This window comes from Lithobates pipiens, unplaced genomic scaffold, assembly GCF_037356315.1.
Source record: "Lithobates pipiens isolate NorthernLeopardFrog02 unplaced genomic scaffold, aLitPip1_a1.2 Scaffold_8, whole genome shotgun sequence".
Taxonomy (NCBI): Eukaryota; Metazoa; Chordata; class Amphibia; order Anura; family Ranidae; genus Lithobates; species Lithobates pipiens.
In genome coordinates this window covers 607,727,343-607,741,811 of record NW_027507903.1, presented here as the reverse complement: position 1 = coordinate 607,741,811, position 14,469 = coordinate 607,727,343, and the positions used below count along the sequence as shown (strand labels likewise).

The following is a 14,469-nucleotide window of genomic DNA, read 5'->3' as shown; positions in this document are numbered from 1 at the left end:
TTGGGGGGGGGGGGGCGGCTCGCACAGAAGTTAAAGCTGTGGACAGAGGGGAGTACAAAAGTGGGACAGGGTGGGTCTGACTGAGTGCAGAGGGGAGAGCTGTGGATTGGGCCGAGGAGGGGGCATGGAAGGGAGGTAGAATGTCTAGGTCCAGGTTGACAGTGCCTTTTTTTCTATGTGTACAAGACCTTTGTGCCATGAAATGCTTTACGTTAAGCACGTTTACATTGATTACGAACTAAACTACCGACGAGGATGGGATTCGAACCCATGCGTGCAGAGCACAATGGATTAGCAGTCCATCGCCTTAACCACTCGGCCACCTCGTCATGTGTAACCTAGAACCTTGGGCCGTTTCTTGTCTGTGGCTTTTGAGAAGGGCTTAGCCAGATTCCGGCAATCTGGGAGGGCGCACGGAGAGTCAGCCAGGAGACTGAGTATGTCTGAGCACCACGTCCTCCTGGGGCAATATGCTTCCTTCTGAGAGGCACCACCTTCGGTGACCCCCTTGGTGATTGACGTAGGCCATAGCCATGGCATTGTCCAACTGGATTCCCATCTGAGGTTCTCACAGAAGAAGAGGTATGCAACATTGAAGGGAGGCCTGAATTGTCCTGTGCTCCAGAATGTTGATGGGAAGGCGGGCTCCCTCCAAAGAATAAGTCCCCTGCATTCAAAAGGGCACCCAGGACTGATCTTTAGCCTGATAGGCTGATATGTACAGTGGGAATTTTTCAAGTCGTTGGAGGCAGGGTCTTGCCTGGGTCCAGCGCTGGGTCGGTGGGCTACCACGCTTGGGAGACTGAGGGGTGACATTCAGCTTGCGCAATACTGAAAATGTTAGAAATGGATGGACTCCACGGCAGGCACTGCTGAGATTTGAACTCAGGATCTACCTGTTTACTAGACAGGCGCTTTCACCAACTAAGCCACAGCGCCCCACTTGGGGGATAGCTCTTTGTGAGAATTTTTCAAATCTTTGGAGGCAAGGTCTTCCCTCAAGCTAGCACTGGGTTGGAAACCTACCACGCTTGGGAGACTCAAGGCTGCCATTAAGCTTGCGCAAAACTGAAAACGTTATAAATGGAAAGACTCCACGGCAGGCACTGCTGAGATTTGAACTCAGGATCTCCTGTTTACTAGACAGGCGCTTTCACCAACTAAGCCACAGCGCCTCACGTGGTGCACATCCTTTGCAACCCAGTCAAGTGCAGAGTGGGTGCAGGGGGCAGTGCAGGGCGTAACAGGAATGCGGGGGCTGGAGCTGGGGGGTATTGGGGGGGGGGGGGGCGGCTCGCACAGAAGTTAAAGCTGTGGACAGAGGGGAGTACAAAAGTGGGACAGGGTGGGTCTAACTGAGTGCAGAGGGGAGAGCTGTGGATTGGGCCGAGGAGGGGGCATGGAAGGGAGGTAGAATGTCTAGGTCCAGGTTGACAGTGCCTTTTTTTCTATGTGTACAAGACCTTTGTGCCATGAAATGCTTTACGTTAAGCACGTTTACATTGATTACGAACTAAACTACCCCCGAGGATGGGATTCGAACCCATGCATGCAGAGCACAATGGATTAGCAGTCCATCGCCTTAACCACTCGGCCACCTCGTCATGTGTAACCTAGAACCTTGGGCCGTTTCTTGTCTGTGGCTTTTGAGAAGGGCTTAGCCAGATTCCGGCAATCTGGGAGGGCGCACGGAGAGTCAGCCAGGAGACTGAGTATGTCTGAGCACCACGTCCTCCTGGGGCAATATGCTTCCTTCTGAGAGGCACCACCTTCGGTGACCCCCTTGGTGATTGACGTAGGCCATAGCCATGGCATTGTCCAACTGGATTCCCATCTGAGGTTCTCACAGAAGAAGAGGTATGCAACATTGAAGGGAGGCCTGAATTGTCCTGTGCTCCAGAATGTTGATGGGAAGGCGGGCTCCCTCCAAAGAATAAGTCCCCTGCATTCAAAAGGGCACCCAGGACTGATCTTTAGCCTGATAGGCTGATATGTACAGTGGGAATTTTTCAAGTCGTTGGAGGCAGGGTCTTGCCTGGGTCCAGCGCTGGGTCGGTGGGCTACCACGCTTGGGAGACTGAGGGGTGACATTCAGCTTGCGCAATACTGAAAATGTTAGAAATGGATGGACTCCACGGCAGGCACTGCTGAGATTTGAACTCAGGATCTCCTGTTTACTAGACAGGCGCTTTCACCAACTAAGCCACAGCGCCCCACTTGGGGATAGCTCTTTGTGAGAATTTTTCAAATCTTTGGAGGCAAGGTCTTCCCTCAAGCTAGCACTGGGTTGGAAACCTACCACGCTTGGGAGACTCAAGGCTGCCATTAAGCTTGCGCAAAACTGAAAACGTTATAAATGGAAAGACTCCACGGCAGGCACTGCTGAGATTTGAACTCAGGATCTCCTGTTTACTAGACAGGCGCTTTCACCAACTAAGCCACAGCGCCTCACGTGGTGCACATCCTTTGCAACCCAGTCAAGTGCAGAGTGGGTGCAGGGGTCAGTGCAGGGAGTAACAGGAATGCGGGGGCTGGAGCTGGGGGGTATTGGGGGGGGGGGGGGCGGCTCGCACAGAAGTTAAAGCTGTGGACAGAGGGGAGTACAAAAGTGGGACAGGGTGGGTCTGACTGAGTGCAGAGGGGAGAGCTGTGGATTGGGCCGAGGAGGGGGCATGGAAGGGAGGTAGAATGTCTAGGTCCAGGTTGACAGTGCCTTTTTTTCTATGTGTACAAGACCTTTGTGCCATGAAATGCTTTACGTTAAGCACGTTTACATTGATTACGAACTAAACTACCGACGAGGATGGGATTCGAACCCATGCGTGCAGAGCACAATGGATTAGCAGTCCATCGCCTTAACCACTCGGCCACCTCGTCATGTGTAACCTAGAACCTTGGGCCGTTTCTTGTCTGTGGCTTTTGAGAAGGGCTTAGCCAGATTCCGGCAATCTGGGAGGGCGCACGGAGAGTCAGCCAGGAGACTGAGTATGTCTGAGCACCACGTCCTCCTGGGGCAATATGCTTCCTTCTGAGAGGCACCACCTTCGGTGACCCCCTTGGTGATTGACGTAGGCCATAGCCATGGCATTGTCCAACTGGATTCCCATCTGAGGTTCTCACAGAAGAAGAGGTATGCAACATTGAAGGGAGGCCTGAATTGTCCTGTGCTCCAGAATGTTGATGGGAAGGCGGGCTCCCTCCAAAGAATAAGTCCCCTGCATTCAAAAGGGCACCCAGGACTGATCTTTAGCCTGATAGGCTGATATGTACAGTGGGAATTTTTCAAGTCGTTGGAGGCAGGGTCTTGCCTGGGTCCAGCGCTGGGTCGGTGGGCTACCACGCTTGGGAGACTGAGGGGTGACATTCAGCTTGCGCAATACTGAAAATGTTAGAAATGGATGGACTCCACGGCAGGCACTGCTGAGATTTGAACTCAGGATCTCCTGTTTACTAGACAGGCGCTTTCACCAACTAAGCCACAGCGCCCCACTTGGGGGATAGCTCTTTGTGAGAATTTTTCAAATCTTTGGAGGCAAGGTCTTCCCTCAAGCTAGCACTGGGTTGGAAACCTACCACGCTTGGGAGACTCAAGGCTGCCATTAAGCTTGCGCAAAACTGAAAACGTTATAAATGGAAAGACTCCACGGCAGGCACTGCTGAGATTTGAACTCAGGATCTCCTGTTTACTAGACAGGCGCTTTCACCAACTAAGCCACAGCGCCTCACGTGGTGCACATCCTTTGCAACCCAGTCAAGTGCAGAGTGGGTGCAGGGGGCAGTGCAGGGCGTAACAGGAATGCGGGGGCTGGAGCTGGGGGGTATTGGGGGGGGGGGGGGGGCGGCTCGCACAGAAGTTAAAGCTGTGGACAGAGGGGAGTACAAAAGTGGGACAGGGTGGGTCTGACTGAGTGCAGAGGGGAGAGCTGTGGATTGGGCCGAGGAGGGGGCATGGAAGGGAGGTAGAATGTCTAGGTCCAGGTTGACAGTGCCTTTTTTTCTATGTGTACAAGACCTTTGTGCCATGAAATGCTTTACGTTAAGCACGTTTACATTGATTACGAACTAAACTACCGACGAGGATGGGATTCGAACCCATGCGTGCAGAGCACAATGGATTAGCAGTCCATCGCCTTAACCACTCGGCCACCTCGTCATGTGTAACCTAGAACCTTGGGCCGTTTCTTGTCTGTGGCTTTTGAGAAGGGCTTAGCCAGATTCCGGCAATCTGGGAGGGCGCACGGAGAGTCAGCCAGGAGACTGAGTATGTCTGAGCACCACGTCCTCCTGGGGCAATATGCTTCCTTCTGAGAGGCACCACCTTCGGTGACCCCCTTGGTGATTGACGTAGGCCATAGCCATGGCATTGTCCAACTGGATTCCCATCTGAGGTTCTCACAGAAGAAGAGGTATGCAACATTGAAGGGAGGCCTGAATTGTCCTGTGCTCCAGAATGTTGATGGGAAGGCGGGCTCCCTCCAAAGAATAAGTCCCCTGCATTCAAAAGGGCACCCAGGACTGATCTTTAGCCTGATAGGCTGATATGTACAGTGGGAATTTTTCAAGTCGTTGGAGGCAGGGTCTTGCCTGGGTCCAGCGCTGGGTCGGTGGGCTACCACGCTTGGGAGACTGAGGGGTGACATTCAGCTTGCGCAATACTGAAAATGTTAGAAATGGATGGACTCCACGGCAGGCACTGCTGAGATTTGAACTCAGGATCTCCTGTTTACTAGACAGGCGCTTTCACCAACTAAGCCACAGCGCCCCACTTGGGGGATAGCTCTTTGTGAGAATTTTTCAAATCTTTGGAGGCAAGGTCTTCCCTCAAGCTAGCACTGGGTTGGAAACCTACCATGCTTGGGAGACTCAAGGCTGCCATTAAGCTTGCGCAAAACTGAAAACGTTATAAATGGAAAGACTCCACGGCAGGCACTGCTGAGATTTGAACTCAGGATCTCCTGTTTACTAGACAGGCGCTTTCACCAACTAAGCCACAGCGCCTCACGTGGTGCACATCCTTTGCAACCCAGTCAAGTGCAGAGTGGGTGCAGGGGGCAGTGCAGGGCGTAACAGGAATGCGGGGGCTGGAGCTGGGGGGTATTGGGGGGGGGGGGCGGCTCGCACAGAAGTTAAAGCTGTGGACAGAGGGGAGTACAAAAGTGGGACAGGGTGGGTCTGACTGAGTGCAGAGGGGAGAGCTGTGGATTGGGCCGAGGAGGGGGCATGGAAGGGAGGTAGAATGTCTAGGTCCAGGTTGACAGTGCCTTTTTTTCTATGTGTACAAGACCTTTGTGCCATGAAATGCTTTACGTTAAGCACGTTTACATTGATTACGAACTAAACTACCGACGAGGATGGGATTCGAACCCATGCGTGCAGAGCACAATGGATTAGCAGTCCATCGCCTTAACCACTCGGCCACCTCGTCATGTGTAACCTAGAACCTTGGGCCGTTTCTTGTCTGTGGCTTTTGAGAAGGGCTTAGCCAGATTCCGGCAATCTGGGAGGGCGCACGGAGAGTCAGCCAGGAGACTGAGTATGTCTGAGCACCACGTCCTCCTGGGGCAATATGCTTCCTTCTGAGAGGCACCACCTTCGGTGACCCCCTTGGTGATTGACGTAGGCCATAGCCATGGCATTGTCCAACTGGATTCCCATCTGAGGTTCTCACAGAAGAAGAGGTATGCAACATTGAAGGGAGGCCTGAATTGTCCTGTGCTCCAGAATGTTGATGGGAAGGCGGGCTCCCTCCAAAGAATAAGTCCCCTGCATTCAAAAGGGCACCCAGGACTGATCTTTAGCCTGATAGGCTGATATGTACAGTGGGAATTTTTCAAGTCGTTGGAGGCAGGGTCTTGCCTGGGTCCAGCGCTGGGTCAGTGGGCTACCACGCTTGGGAGACTGAGGGGTGACATTCAGCTTGCGCAATACTGAAAATGTTAGAAATGGATGGACTCCACGGCAGGCACTGCTGAGATTTGAACTCAGGATCTCCTGTTTACTAGACAGGCGCTTTCACCAACTAAGCCACAGCGCCCCACTTGGGGGATAGCTCTTTGTGAGAATTTTTCAAATCTTTGGAGGCAAGGTCTTCCCTCAAGCTAGCACTGGGTTGGAAACCTACCACGCTTGGGAGACTCAAGGCTGCCATTAAGCTTGCGCAAAACTGAAAACGTTATAAATGGAAAGACTCCACGGCAGGCACTGCTGAGATTTGAACTCAGGATCTCCTGTTTACTAGACAGGCGCTTTCACCAACTAAGCCACAGCGCCTCACGTGGTGCACATCCTTTGCAACCCAGTCAAGTGCAGAGTGGGTGCAGGGGGCAGTGCAGGGCGTAACAGGAATGCGGGGGCTGGAGCTGGGGGGTATTGGGGGGGGGGGGGGGCGGCTCGCACAGAAGTTAAAGCTGTGGACAGAGGGGAGTACAAAAGTGGGACAGGGTGGGTCTGACTGAGTGCAGAGGGGAGAGCTGTGGATTGGGCCGAGGAGGGGGCATGGAAGGGAGGTAGAATGTCTAGGTCCAGGTTGACAGTGCCTTTTTTTCTATGTGTACAAGACCTTTGTGCCATGAAATGCTTTACGTTAAGCACGTTTACATTGATTACGAACTAAACTACCGACGAGGATGGGATTCGAACCCATGCGTGCAGAGCACAATGGATTAGCAGTCCATCGCCTTAACCACTCGGCCACCTCGTCATGTGTAACCTAGAACCTTGGGCCGTTTCTTGTCTGTGGCTTTTGAGAAGGGCTTAGCCAGATTGCGGCAATCTGGGAGGGCGCACGGAGAGTCAGCCAGGAGACTGAGTATGTCTGAGCACCACGTCCTCCTGGGGCAATATGCTTCCTTCTGAGAGGCACCACCTTCGGTGACCCCCTTGGTGATTGACGTAGGCCATAGCCATGGCATTGTCCAACTGGATTCCCATCTGAGGTTCTCACAGAAGAAGAGGTATGCAACATTGAAGGGAGGCCTGAATTGTCCTGTGCTCCAGAATGTTGATGGGAAGGCGGGCTCCCTCCAAAGAATAAGTCCCCTGCATTCAAAAGGGCACCCAGGACTGATCTTTAGCCTGATAGGCTGATATGTACAGTGGGAATTTTTCAAGTCGTTGGAGGCAGGGTCTTGCCTGGGTCCAGCGCTGGGTCGGTGGGCTACCACGCTTGGGAGACTGAGGGGTGACATTCAGCTTGCGCAATACTGAAAATGTTAGAAATGGATGGACTCCACGGCAGGCACTGCTGAGATTTGAACTCAGGATCTCCTGTTTACTAGACAGGCGCTTTCACCAACTAAGCCACAGCGCCTCACGTGGTGCACATCCTTTGCAACCCAGTCAAGTGCAGAGTGGGTGCAGGGGGCAGTGCAGGGCGTAACAGGAATGCGGGGGCTGGAGCTGGGGGGTATTGGGGGGGGGGGGCGGCTCGCACAGAAGTTAAAGCTGTGGACAGAGGGGAGTACAAAAGTGGGACAGGGTGGGTCTGACTGAGTGCAGAGGGGAGAGCTGTGGATTGGGCCGAGGAGGGGGCATGGAAGGGAGGTAGAATGTCTAGGTCCAGGTTGACAGTGCCTTTTTTTCTATGTGTACAAGACCTTTGTGCCATGAAATGCTTTACGTTAAGCACGTTTACATTGATTACGAACTAAACTACCGACGAGGATGGGATTCGAACCCATGCGTGCAGAGCACAATGGATTAGCAGTCCATCGCCTTAACCACTCGGCCACCTCGTCATGTGTAACCTAGAACCTTGGGCCGTTTCTTGTCTGTGGCTTTTGAGAAGGGCTTAGCCAGATTCCGGCAATCTGGGAGGGCGCACGGAGAGTCAGCCAGGAGACTGAGTATGTCTGAGCACCACGTCCTCCTGGGGCAATATGCTTCCTTCTGAGAGGCACCACCTTCGGTGACCCCCTTGGTGATTGACGTAGGCCATAGCCATGGCATTGTCCAACTGGATTCCCATCTGAGGTTCTCACAGAAGAAGAGGTATGCAACATTGAAGGGAGGCCTGAATTGTCCTGTGCTCCAGAATGTTGATGGGAAGGCGGGCTCCCTCCAAAGAATAAGTCCCCTGCATTCAAAAGGGCACCCAGGACTGATCTTTAGCCTGATAGGCTGATATGTACAGTGGGAATTTTTCAAGTCGTTGGAGGCAGGGTCTTGCCTGGGTCGGTGGGCTACCACGCTTGGGAGACTGAGGGGTGACATTCAGCTTGCGCAATACTGAAAATGTTAGAAATGGATGGACTCCACGGCAGGCACTGCTGAGATTTGAACTCAGGATCTCCTGTTTACTAGACAGGCGCTTTCACCAACTAAGCCACAGCGCCCCACTTGGGGGATAGCTCTTTCTGAGAATTTTTCAAATCTTTGGAGGCAAGGTCTTCCCTCAAGCTAGCACTGGGTTGGAAACCTACCACGCTTGGGAGACTCAAGGCTGCCATTAAGCTTGCGCAAAACTGAAAACGTTATAAATGGAAAGACTCCACGGCAGGCACTGCTGAGATTTGAACTCAGGATCTCCTGTTTACTAGACAGGCGCTTTCACCAACTAAGCCACAGCGCCTCACGTGGTGCACATCCTTTGCAACCCAGTCAAGTGCAGAGTGGGTGCAGGGGGCAGTGCAGGGCGTAACAGGAATGCGGGGGCTGGAGCTGGGGGGTATTGGGGGGGGGGGGGCGGCTCGCACAGAAGTTAAAGCTGTGGACAGAGGGGAGTACAAAAGTGGGACAGGGTGGGTCTGACTGAGTGCAGAGGGGAGAGCTGTGGATTGGGCCGAGGAGGGGGCATGGAAGGGAGGTAGAATGTCTAGGTCCTAGTTGACAGTGCCTTTTTTTCTATGTGTACAAGACCTTTGTGCCATGAAATGCTTTACGTTAAGCACGTTTACATTGATTACGAACTAAACTACCGACGAGGATGGGATTCGAACCCATGCGTGCAGAGCACAATGGATTAGCAGTCCATCGCCTTAACCACTCGGCCACCTCGTCATGTGTAACCTAGAACCTTGGGCCGTTTCTTGTCTGTGGCTTTTGAGAAGGGCTTAGCCAGATTGCGGCAATCTGGGAGGGCGCACGGAGAGTCAGCCAGGAGACTGAGTATGTCTGAGCACCACGTCCTCCTGGGGCAATATGCTTCCTTCTGAGAGGCACCACCTTCGGTGACCCCCTTGGTGATTGACGTAGGCCATAGCCATGGCATTGTCCAACTGGATTCCCATCTGAGGTTCTCACAGAAGAAGAGGTATGCAACATTGAAGGGAGGCCTGAATTGTCCTGTGCTCCAGAATGTTGATGGGAAGGCGGGCTCCCTCCAAAGAATAAGTCCCCTGCATTCAAAAGGGCACCCAGGACTGATCTTTAGCCTGATAGGCTGATATGTACAGTGGGAATTTTTCAAGTCGTTGGAGGCAGGGTCTTGCCTGGGTCCAGCGCTGGGTCGGTGGGCTACCACGCTTGGGAGACTGAGGGGTGACATTCAGCTTGCGCAATACTGAAAATGTTAGAAATGGATGGACTCCACGGCAGGCACTGCTGAGATTTGAACTCAGGATCTCCTGTTTACTAGACAGGCGCTTTCACCAACTAAGCCACAGCGCCCCACTTGGGGGATAGCTCTTTGTGAGAATTTTTCAAATCTTTGGAGGCAAGGTCTTCCCTCAAGCTAGCACTGGGTTGGAAACCTACCACGCTTGGGAGACTCAAGGCTGCCATTAAGCTTGCGCAAAACTGAAAACGTTATAAATGGAAAGACTCCACGGCAGGCACTGCTGAGATTTGAACTCAGGATCTCCTGTTTACTAGACAGGCGCTTTCACCAACTAAGCCACAGCGCCTCACGTGGTGCACATCCTTTGCAACCCAGTCAAGTGCAGAGTGGGTGCAGGGGGCAGTGCAGGGCGTAACAGGAATGCGGGGGCTGGAGCTGGGGGGTATTGGGGGGGGGGGGGGCGGCTCGCACAGAAGTTAAAGCTGTGGACAGAGGGGAGTACAAAAGTGGGACAGGGTGGGTCTGACTGAGTGCAGAGGGGAGAGCTGTGGATTGGGCCGAGGAGGGGGCATGGAAGGGAGGTAGAATGTCTAGGTCCAGCTTGACAGTGCCTTTTTTTTCTATGTGTACAAGACCTTTGTGCCATGAAATGCTTTACGTTAAGCACGTTTACATTGATTACGAACTAAACTACCGACGAGGATGGGATTCGAACCCATGCGTGCAGAGCACAATGGATTAGCAGTCCATCGCCTTAACCACTCGGCCACCTCGTCATGTGTAACCTAGAACCTTGGGCCGTTTCTTGTCTGTGGCTTTTGAGAAGGGCTTAGCCAGATTCCGGCAATCTGGGAGGGCGCACGGAGAGTCAGCCAGGAGACTGAGTATGTCTGAGCACCACGTCCTCCTGGGGCAATATGCTTCCTTCTGAGAGGCACCACCTTCGGTGACCCCCTTGGTGATTGACGTAGGCCATAGCCATGGCATTGTCCAACTGGATTCCCATCTGAGGTTCTCACAGAAGAAGAGGTATGCAACATTGAAGGGAGGCCTGAATTGTCCTGTGCTCCAGAATGTTGATGGGAAGGCGGGCTCCCTCCAAAGAATAAGTCCCCTGCATTCAAAAGGGCACCCAGGACTGATCTTTAGCCTGATAGGCTGATATGTACAGTGGGAATTTTTCAAGTCGTTGGAGGCAGGGTCTTGCCTGGGTCCAGCGCTGGGTCGGTGGGCTACCACGCTTGGGAGACTGAGGGGTGACATTCAGCTTGCGCAATACTGAAAATGTTAGAAATGGATGGACTCCACGGCAGGCACTGCTGAGATTTGAACTCAGGATCTCCTGTTTACTAGACAGGCGCTTTCACCAACTAAGCCACAGCGCCCCACTTGGGGGATAGCTCTTTGTGAGAATTTTTCAAATCTTTGGAGGCAAGGTCTTCCCTCAAGCTAGCACTGGGTTGGAAACCTACCACGCTTGGGAGACTCAAGGCTGCCATTAAGCTTGCGCAAAACTGAAAACGTTATAAATGGAAAGACTCCACGGCAGGCACTGCTGAGATTTGAACTCAGGATCTCCTGTTTACTAGACAGGCGCTTTCACCAACTAAGCCACAGCGCCTCACGTGGTGCACATCCTTTGCAACCCAGTCAAGTGCAGAGTGGGTGCAGGGGGCAGTGCAGGGCGTAACAGGAATGCGGGGGCTGGAGCTGGGGGGTATTGGGGGGGGGGGCGGCTCGCACAGAAGTTAAAGCTGTGGACAGAGGGGAGTACAAAAGTGGGACAGGGTGGGTCTGACTGAGTGCAGAGGGGAGAGCTGTGGATTGGGCCGAGGAGGGGGCATGGAAGGGAGGTAGAATGTCTAGGTCCGGGTTGACAGTGCCTTTTTTTCTATGTGTACAAGACCTTTGTGCCATGAAATGCTTTACGTTAAGCACGTTTACATTGATTACGAACTAAACTACCGACGAGGATGGGATTCGAACCCATGCGTGCAGAGCACAATGGATTAGCAGTTCATCGCCTTAACCACTCGGCCACCTCGTCATGTGTAACCTAGAACCTTGGGCCGTTTCTTGTCTGTGGCTTTTGAGAAGGGCTTAGCCAGATTCCGGCAATCTGGGAGGGCGCACGGAGAGTCAGCCAGGAGACTGAGTATGTCTGAGCACCACGTCCTCCTGGGGCAATATGCTTCCTTCTGAGAGGCACCACCTTCGGTGACCCCCTTGGTGATTGACGTAGGCCATAGCCATGGCATTGTCCAACTGGATTCCCATCTGAGGTTCTCACAGAAGAAGAGGTATGCAACATTGAAGGGAGGCCTGAATTGTCCTGTGCTCCAGAATGTTGATGGGAAGGCGGGCTCCCTCCAAAGAATAAGTCCCCTGCATTCAAAAGGGCACCCAGGACTGATCTTTAGCCTGATAGGCTGATATGTACAGTGGGAATTTTTCAAGTCGTTGGAGGCAGGGTCTTGCCTGGGTCCAGCGCTGGGTCGGTGGGCTACCACGCTTGGGAGACTGAGGGGTGACATTCAGCTTGCGCAATACTGAAAATGTTAGAAATGGATGGACTCCACGGCAGGCACTGCTGAGATTTGAACTCAGGATCTCCTGTTTACTAGACAGGCGCTTTCACCAACTAAGCTACAGCGCCCCACTTGGGGGATAGCTCTTTGTGAGAATTTTTCAAATCTTTGGAGGCAAGGTCTTCCCTCAAACTAGCACTGGGTTGGAAACCTACCACGCTTGGGAGACTCAAGGCTGCCATTAAGCTTGCGCAAAACTGAAAACGTTATAAATGGAAAGACTCCACGGCAGGCACTGCTGAGATTTGAACTCAGGATCTCCTGTTTACTAGACAGGCGCTTTCACCAACTAAGCCACAGCGCCTCACGTGGTGCACATCCTTTGCAACCCAGTCAAGTGCAGAGTGGGTGCAGGGTGCAGGGGGCAGTGCAGGGCGTAACAGGAATGCGGGGGCTGGAGCTGGGGGGTATTGGGGGGGGGGGGCGGCTCGCACAGAAGTTAAAGCTGTGGACAGAGGGGAGTACAAAAGTGGGACAGGGTGGGTCTGACTGAGTGCAGAGGGGAGAGCTGTGGATTGGGCCGAGGAGGGGGCATGGAAGGGAGGTAGAATGTCTAGGTCCAGGTTGACAGTGCCTTTTTTTCTATGTGTACAAGACCTTTGTGCCATGAAATGCTTTACGTTAAGCACGTTTACATTGATTACGAACTAAACTACCGACGAGGATGGGATTCGAACCCATGCGTGCAGAGCACAATGGATTAGCAGTCCATCGCCTTAACCACTCGGCCACCTCGTCATGTGTAACCTAGAACCTTGGGCCGTTTCTTGTCTGTGGCTTTTGAGAAGGGCTTAGCCAGATTCCGGCAATCTGGGAGGGCGCACGGAGAGTCAGCCAGGAGACTGAGTATGTCTGAGCACCACGTCCTCCTGGGGCAATATGCTTCCTTCTGAGAGGCACCACCTTCGGTGACCCCCTTGGTGATTGACGTAGGCCATAGCCATGGCATTGTCCAACTGGATTCCCATCTGAGGTTCTCACAGAAGAAGAGGTATGCAACATTGAAGGGAGGCCTGAATTGTCCTGTGCTCCAGAATGTTGATGGGAAGGCGGGCTCCCTCCAAAGAATAAGTCCCCTGCATTCAAAAGGGCACCCAGGACTGATCTTTAGCCTGATAGGCTGATATGTACAGTGGGAATTTTTCAAGTCGTTGGAGGCAGGGTCTTGCCTGGGTCCAGCGCTGGGTCGGTGGGCTACCACGCTTGGGAGACTGAGGGGTGACATTCAGCTTGCGCAATACTGAAAATGTTAGAAATGGATGGACTCCACGGCAGGCACTGCTGAGATTTGAACTCAGGATCTCCTGTTTACTAGACAGGCGCTTTCACCAACTAAGCCACAGCGCCCCACTTGGGGGATAGCTCTTTGTGAGAATTTTTCAAATCTTTGGAGGCAAGGTCTTCCCTCAAGCTAGCACTGGGTTGGAAACCTACCACGCTTGGGAGACTCAAGGCTGCCATTAAGCTTGCGCAAAACTGAAAACGTTATAAATGGAAAGACTCCACGGCAGGCACTGCTGAGATTTGAACTCAGGATCTCCTGTTTACTAGACAGGCGCTTTCACCAACTAAGCCACAGCGCCTCACGTGGTGCACAGCCTTTGCAACCCAGTCAAGTGCAGAGTGGGTGCAGGGGGCAGTGCAGGGCGTAACAGGAATGCGGGGGCTGGAGCTGGGGGGTATTGGGGGGGGGGCGGCTCGCACAGAAGTTAAAGCTGTGGACAGAGGGGAGTACAAAAGTGGGACAGGGTGGGTCTGACTGAGTGCAGAGGGGAGAGCTGTGGATTGGGCCGAGGAGGGGGCATGGAAGGGAGGTAGAATGTCTAGGTCCAGGTTGACAGTGCCTTTTTTTCTATGTGTACAAGACCTTTGTGCCATGAAATGCTTTACGTTAAGCACGTTTACATTGATTACGAACTAAACTACCGACGAGGATGGGATTCGAACCCATGCGTGCAGAGCACAATGGATTAGCAGTCCATCGCCTTAACCACTCGGCCACCTCGTCATGTGTAACCTAGAACCTTGGGCCGTTTCTTGTCTGTGGCTTTTGAGAAGGGCTTAGCCAGATTCCGGCAATCTGGGAGGGCGCACGGAGAGTCAGCCAGGAGACTGAGTATGTCTGAGCACCACGTCCTCCTGGGGCAATATGCTTCCTTCTGAGAGGCACCACCTTCGGTGACCCCCTTGGTGATTGACGTAGGCCATAGCCATGGCATTGTCCAACTGGATTCCCATCTGAGGTTCTCACAGAAGAAGAGGTATGCAACATTGAAGGGAGGCCTGAATTGTCCTGTGCTCCAGAATGTTGATGGGAAGGCGGGCTCCCTCCAAAGAATAAGTCCCCTGCATTCAAAAGGGCACCCAGGACTGATCTTTAGCCTG

At 53.0% G+C, this 14,469-nt stretch overlaps 31 non-coding genes across 31 annotated transcripts; all 31 read right to left on the bottom strand.

Moving 5' to 3' along the window:
- Positions 1–247: 247 nt before the first annotated feature.
- Positions 248–329, bottom strand: TRNAS-GCU (transfer RNA serine (anticodon GCU)). The gene has a single exon. It is a non-coding gene; the product is annotated as a tRNA-Ser (tRNA).
- Positions 330–1,101: 772 nt separating this feature from the next.
- On the bottom strand, positions 1,102–1,175 carry TRNAT-AGU (transfer RNA threonine (anticodon AGU)). Its single transcript has one exon. It is a non-coding gene; the product is annotated as a tRNA-Thr (tRNA).
- Positions 1,176–1,519: 344 nt separating this feature from the next.
- TRNAS-GCU (transfer RNA serine (anticodon GCU)) lies at positions 1,520–1,604 on the bottom strand. The gene has a single exon. It is a non-coding gene; the product is annotated as a tRNA-Ser (tRNA).
- Positions 1,605–2,139: 535 nt separating this feature from the next.
- TRNAT-AGU (transfer RNA threonine (anticodon AGU)) lies at positions 2,140–2,213 on the bottom strand. The gene has a single exon. It is a non-coding gene; the product is annotated as a tRNA-Thr (tRNA).
- A 161-nt stretch (positions 2,214–2,374) lies between these two features.
- On the bottom strand, positions 2,375–2,448 carry TRNAT-AGU (transfer RNA threonine (anticodon AGU)). The gene has a single exon. It is a non-coding gene; the product is annotated as a tRNA-Thr (tRNA).
- Positions 2,449–2,795: 347 nt separating this feature from the next.
- On the bottom strand, positions 2,796–2,877 carry TRNAS-GCU (transfer RNA serine (anticodon GCU)). Its single transcript has one exon. It is a non-coding gene; the product is annotated as a tRNA-Ser (tRNA).
- Positions 2,878–3,412: 535 nt separating this feature from the next.
- On the bottom strand, positions 3,413–3,486 carry TRNAT-AGU (transfer RNA threonine (anticodon AGU)). Its single transcript has one exon. It is a non-coding gene; the product is annotated as a tRNA-Thr (tRNA).
- A 162-nt stretch (positions 3,487–3,648) lies between these two features.
- TRNAT-AGU (transfer RNA threonine (anticodon AGU)) lies at positions 3,649–3,722 on the bottom strand. Its single transcript has one exon. It is a non-coding gene; the product is annotated as a tRNA-Thr (tRNA).
- Positions 3,723–4,071: 349 nt separating this feature from the next.
- Positions 4,072–4,153, bottom strand: TRNAS-GCU (transfer RNA serine (anticodon GCU)). The gene has a single exon. It is a non-coding gene; the product is annotated as a tRNA-Ser (tRNA).
- Positions 4,154–4,688: 535 nt separating this feature from the next.
- TRNAT-AGU (transfer RNA threonine (anticodon AGU)) lies at positions 4,689–4,762 on the bottom strand. The gene has a single exon. It is a non-coding gene; the product is annotated as a tRNA-Thr (tRNA).
- Positions 4,763–4,924: 162 nt separating this feature from the next.
- On the bottom strand, positions 4,925–4,998 carry TRNAT-AGU (transfer RNA threonine (anticodon AGU)). Its single transcript has one exon. It is a non-coding gene; the product is annotated as a tRNA-Thr (tRNA).
- A 345-nt stretch (positions 4,999–5,343) lies between these two features.
- On the bottom strand, positions 5,344–5,425 carry TRNAS-GCU (transfer RNA serine (anticodon GCU)). Its single transcript has one exon. It is a non-coding gene; the product is annotated as a tRNA-Ser (tRNA).
- A 535-nt stretch (positions 5,426–5,960) lies between these two features.
- TRNAT-AGU (transfer RNA threonine (anticodon AGU)) lies at positions 5,961–6,034 on the bottom strand. The gene has a single exon. It is a non-coding gene; the product is annotated as a tRNA-Thr (tRNA).
- Positions 6,035–6,196: 162 nt separating this feature from the next.
- TRNAT-AGU (transfer RNA threonine (anticodon AGU)) lies at positions 6,197–6,270 on the bottom strand. The gene has a single exon. It is a non-coding gene; the product is annotated as a tRNA-Thr (tRNA).
- A 348-nt stretch (positions 6,271–6,618) lies between these two features.
- Positions 6,619–6,700, bottom strand: TRNAS-GCU (transfer RNA serine (anticodon GCU)). The gene has a single exon. It is a non-coding gene; the product is annotated as a tRNA-Ser (tRNA).
- Positions 6,701–7,235: 535 nt separating this feature from the next.
- Positions 7,236–7,309, bottom strand: TRNAT-AGU (transfer RNA threonine (anticodon AGU)). Its single transcript has one exon. It is a non-coding gene; the product is annotated as a tRNA-Thr (tRNA).
- A 345-nt stretch (positions 7,310–7,654) lies between these two features.
- TRNAS-GCU (transfer RNA serine (anticodon GCU)) lies at positions 7,655–7,736 on the bottom strand. The gene has a single exon. It is a non-coding gene; the product is annotated as a tRNA-Ser (tRNA).
- Positions 7,737–8,259: 523 nt separating this feature from the next.
- On the bottom strand, positions 8,260–8,333 carry TRNAT-AGU (transfer RNA threonine (anticodon AGU)). The gene has a single exon. It is a non-coding gene; the product is annotated as a tRNA-Thr (tRNA).
- Positions 8,334–8,495: 162 nt separating this feature from the next.
- On the bottom strand, positions 8,496–8,569 carry TRNAT-AGU (transfer RNA threonine (anticodon AGU)). The gene has a single exon. It is a non-coding gene; the product is annotated as a tRNA-Thr (tRNA).
- A 346-nt stretch (positions 8,570–8,915) lies between these two features.
- TRNAS-GCU (transfer RNA serine (anticodon GCU)) lies at positions 8,916–8,997 on the bottom strand. The gene has a single exon. It is a non-coding gene; the product is annotated as a tRNA-Ser (tRNA).
- Positions 8,998–9,532: 535 nt separating this feature from the next.
- TRNAT-AGU (transfer RNA threonine (anticodon AGU)) lies at positions 9,533–9,606 on the bottom strand. Its single transcript has one exon. It is a non-coding gene; the product is annotated as a tRNA-Thr (tRNA).
- A 162-nt stretch (positions 9,607–9,768) lies between these two features.
- Positions 9,769–9,842, bottom strand: TRNAT-AGU (transfer RNA threonine (anticodon AGU)). The gene has a single exon. It is a non-coding gene; the product is annotated as a tRNA-Thr (tRNA).
- Positions 9,843–10,190: 348 nt separating this feature from the next.
- Positions 10,191–10,272, bottom strand: TRNAS-GCU (transfer RNA serine (anticodon GCU)). The gene has a single exon. It is a non-coding gene; the product is annotated as a tRNA-Ser (tRNA).
- Positions 10,273–10,807: 535 nt separating this feature from the next.
- TRNAT-AGU (transfer RNA threonine (anticodon AGU)) lies at positions 10,808–10,881 on the bottom strand. The gene has a single exon. It is a non-coding gene; the product is annotated as a tRNA-Thr (tRNA).
- A 162-nt stretch (positions 10,882–11,043) lies between these two features.
- TRNAT-AGU (transfer RNA threonine (anticodon AGU)) lies at positions 11,044–11,117 on the bottom strand. The gene has a single exon. It is a non-coding gene; the product is annotated as a tRNA-Thr (tRNA).
- Positions 11,118–11,461: 344 nt separating this feature from the next.
- Positions 11,462–11,543, bottom strand: TRNAS-GCU (transfer RNA serine (anticodon GCU)). The gene has a single exon. It is a non-coding gene; the product is annotated as a tRNA-Ser (tRNA).
- Positions 11,544–12,314: 771 nt separating this feature from the next.
- On the bottom strand, positions 12,315–12,388 carry TRNAT-AGU (transfer RNA threonine (anticodon AGU)). The gene has a single exon. It is a non-coding gene; the product is annotated as a tRNA-Thr (tRNA).
- A 352-nt stretch (positions 12,389–12,740) lies between these two features.
- Positions 12,741–12,822, bottom strand: TRNAS-GCU (transfer RNA serine (anticodon GCU)). Its single transcript has one exon. It is a non-coding gene; the product is annotated as a tRNA-Ser (tRNA).
- Positions 12,823–13,357: 535 nt separating this feature from the next.
- On the bottom strand, positions 13,358–13,431 carry TRNAT-AGU (transfer RNA threonine (anticodon AGU)). Its single transcript has one exon. It is a non-coding gene; the product is annotated as a tRNA-Thr (tRNA).
- A 162-nt stretch (positions 13,432–13,593) lies between these two features.
- TRNAT-AGU (transfer RNA threonine (anticodon AGU)) lies at positions 13,594–13,667 on the bottom strand. Its single transcript has one exon. It is a non-coding gene; the product is annotated as a tRNA-Thr (tRNA).
- Positions 13,668–14,010: 343 nt separating this feature from the next.
- On the bottom strand, positions 14,011–14,092 carry TRNAS-GCU (transfer RNA serine (anticodon GCU)). Its single transcript has one exon. It is a non-coding gene; the product is annotated as a tRNA-Ser (tRNA).
- Positions 14,093–14,469: the final 377 nt, after the last annotated feature.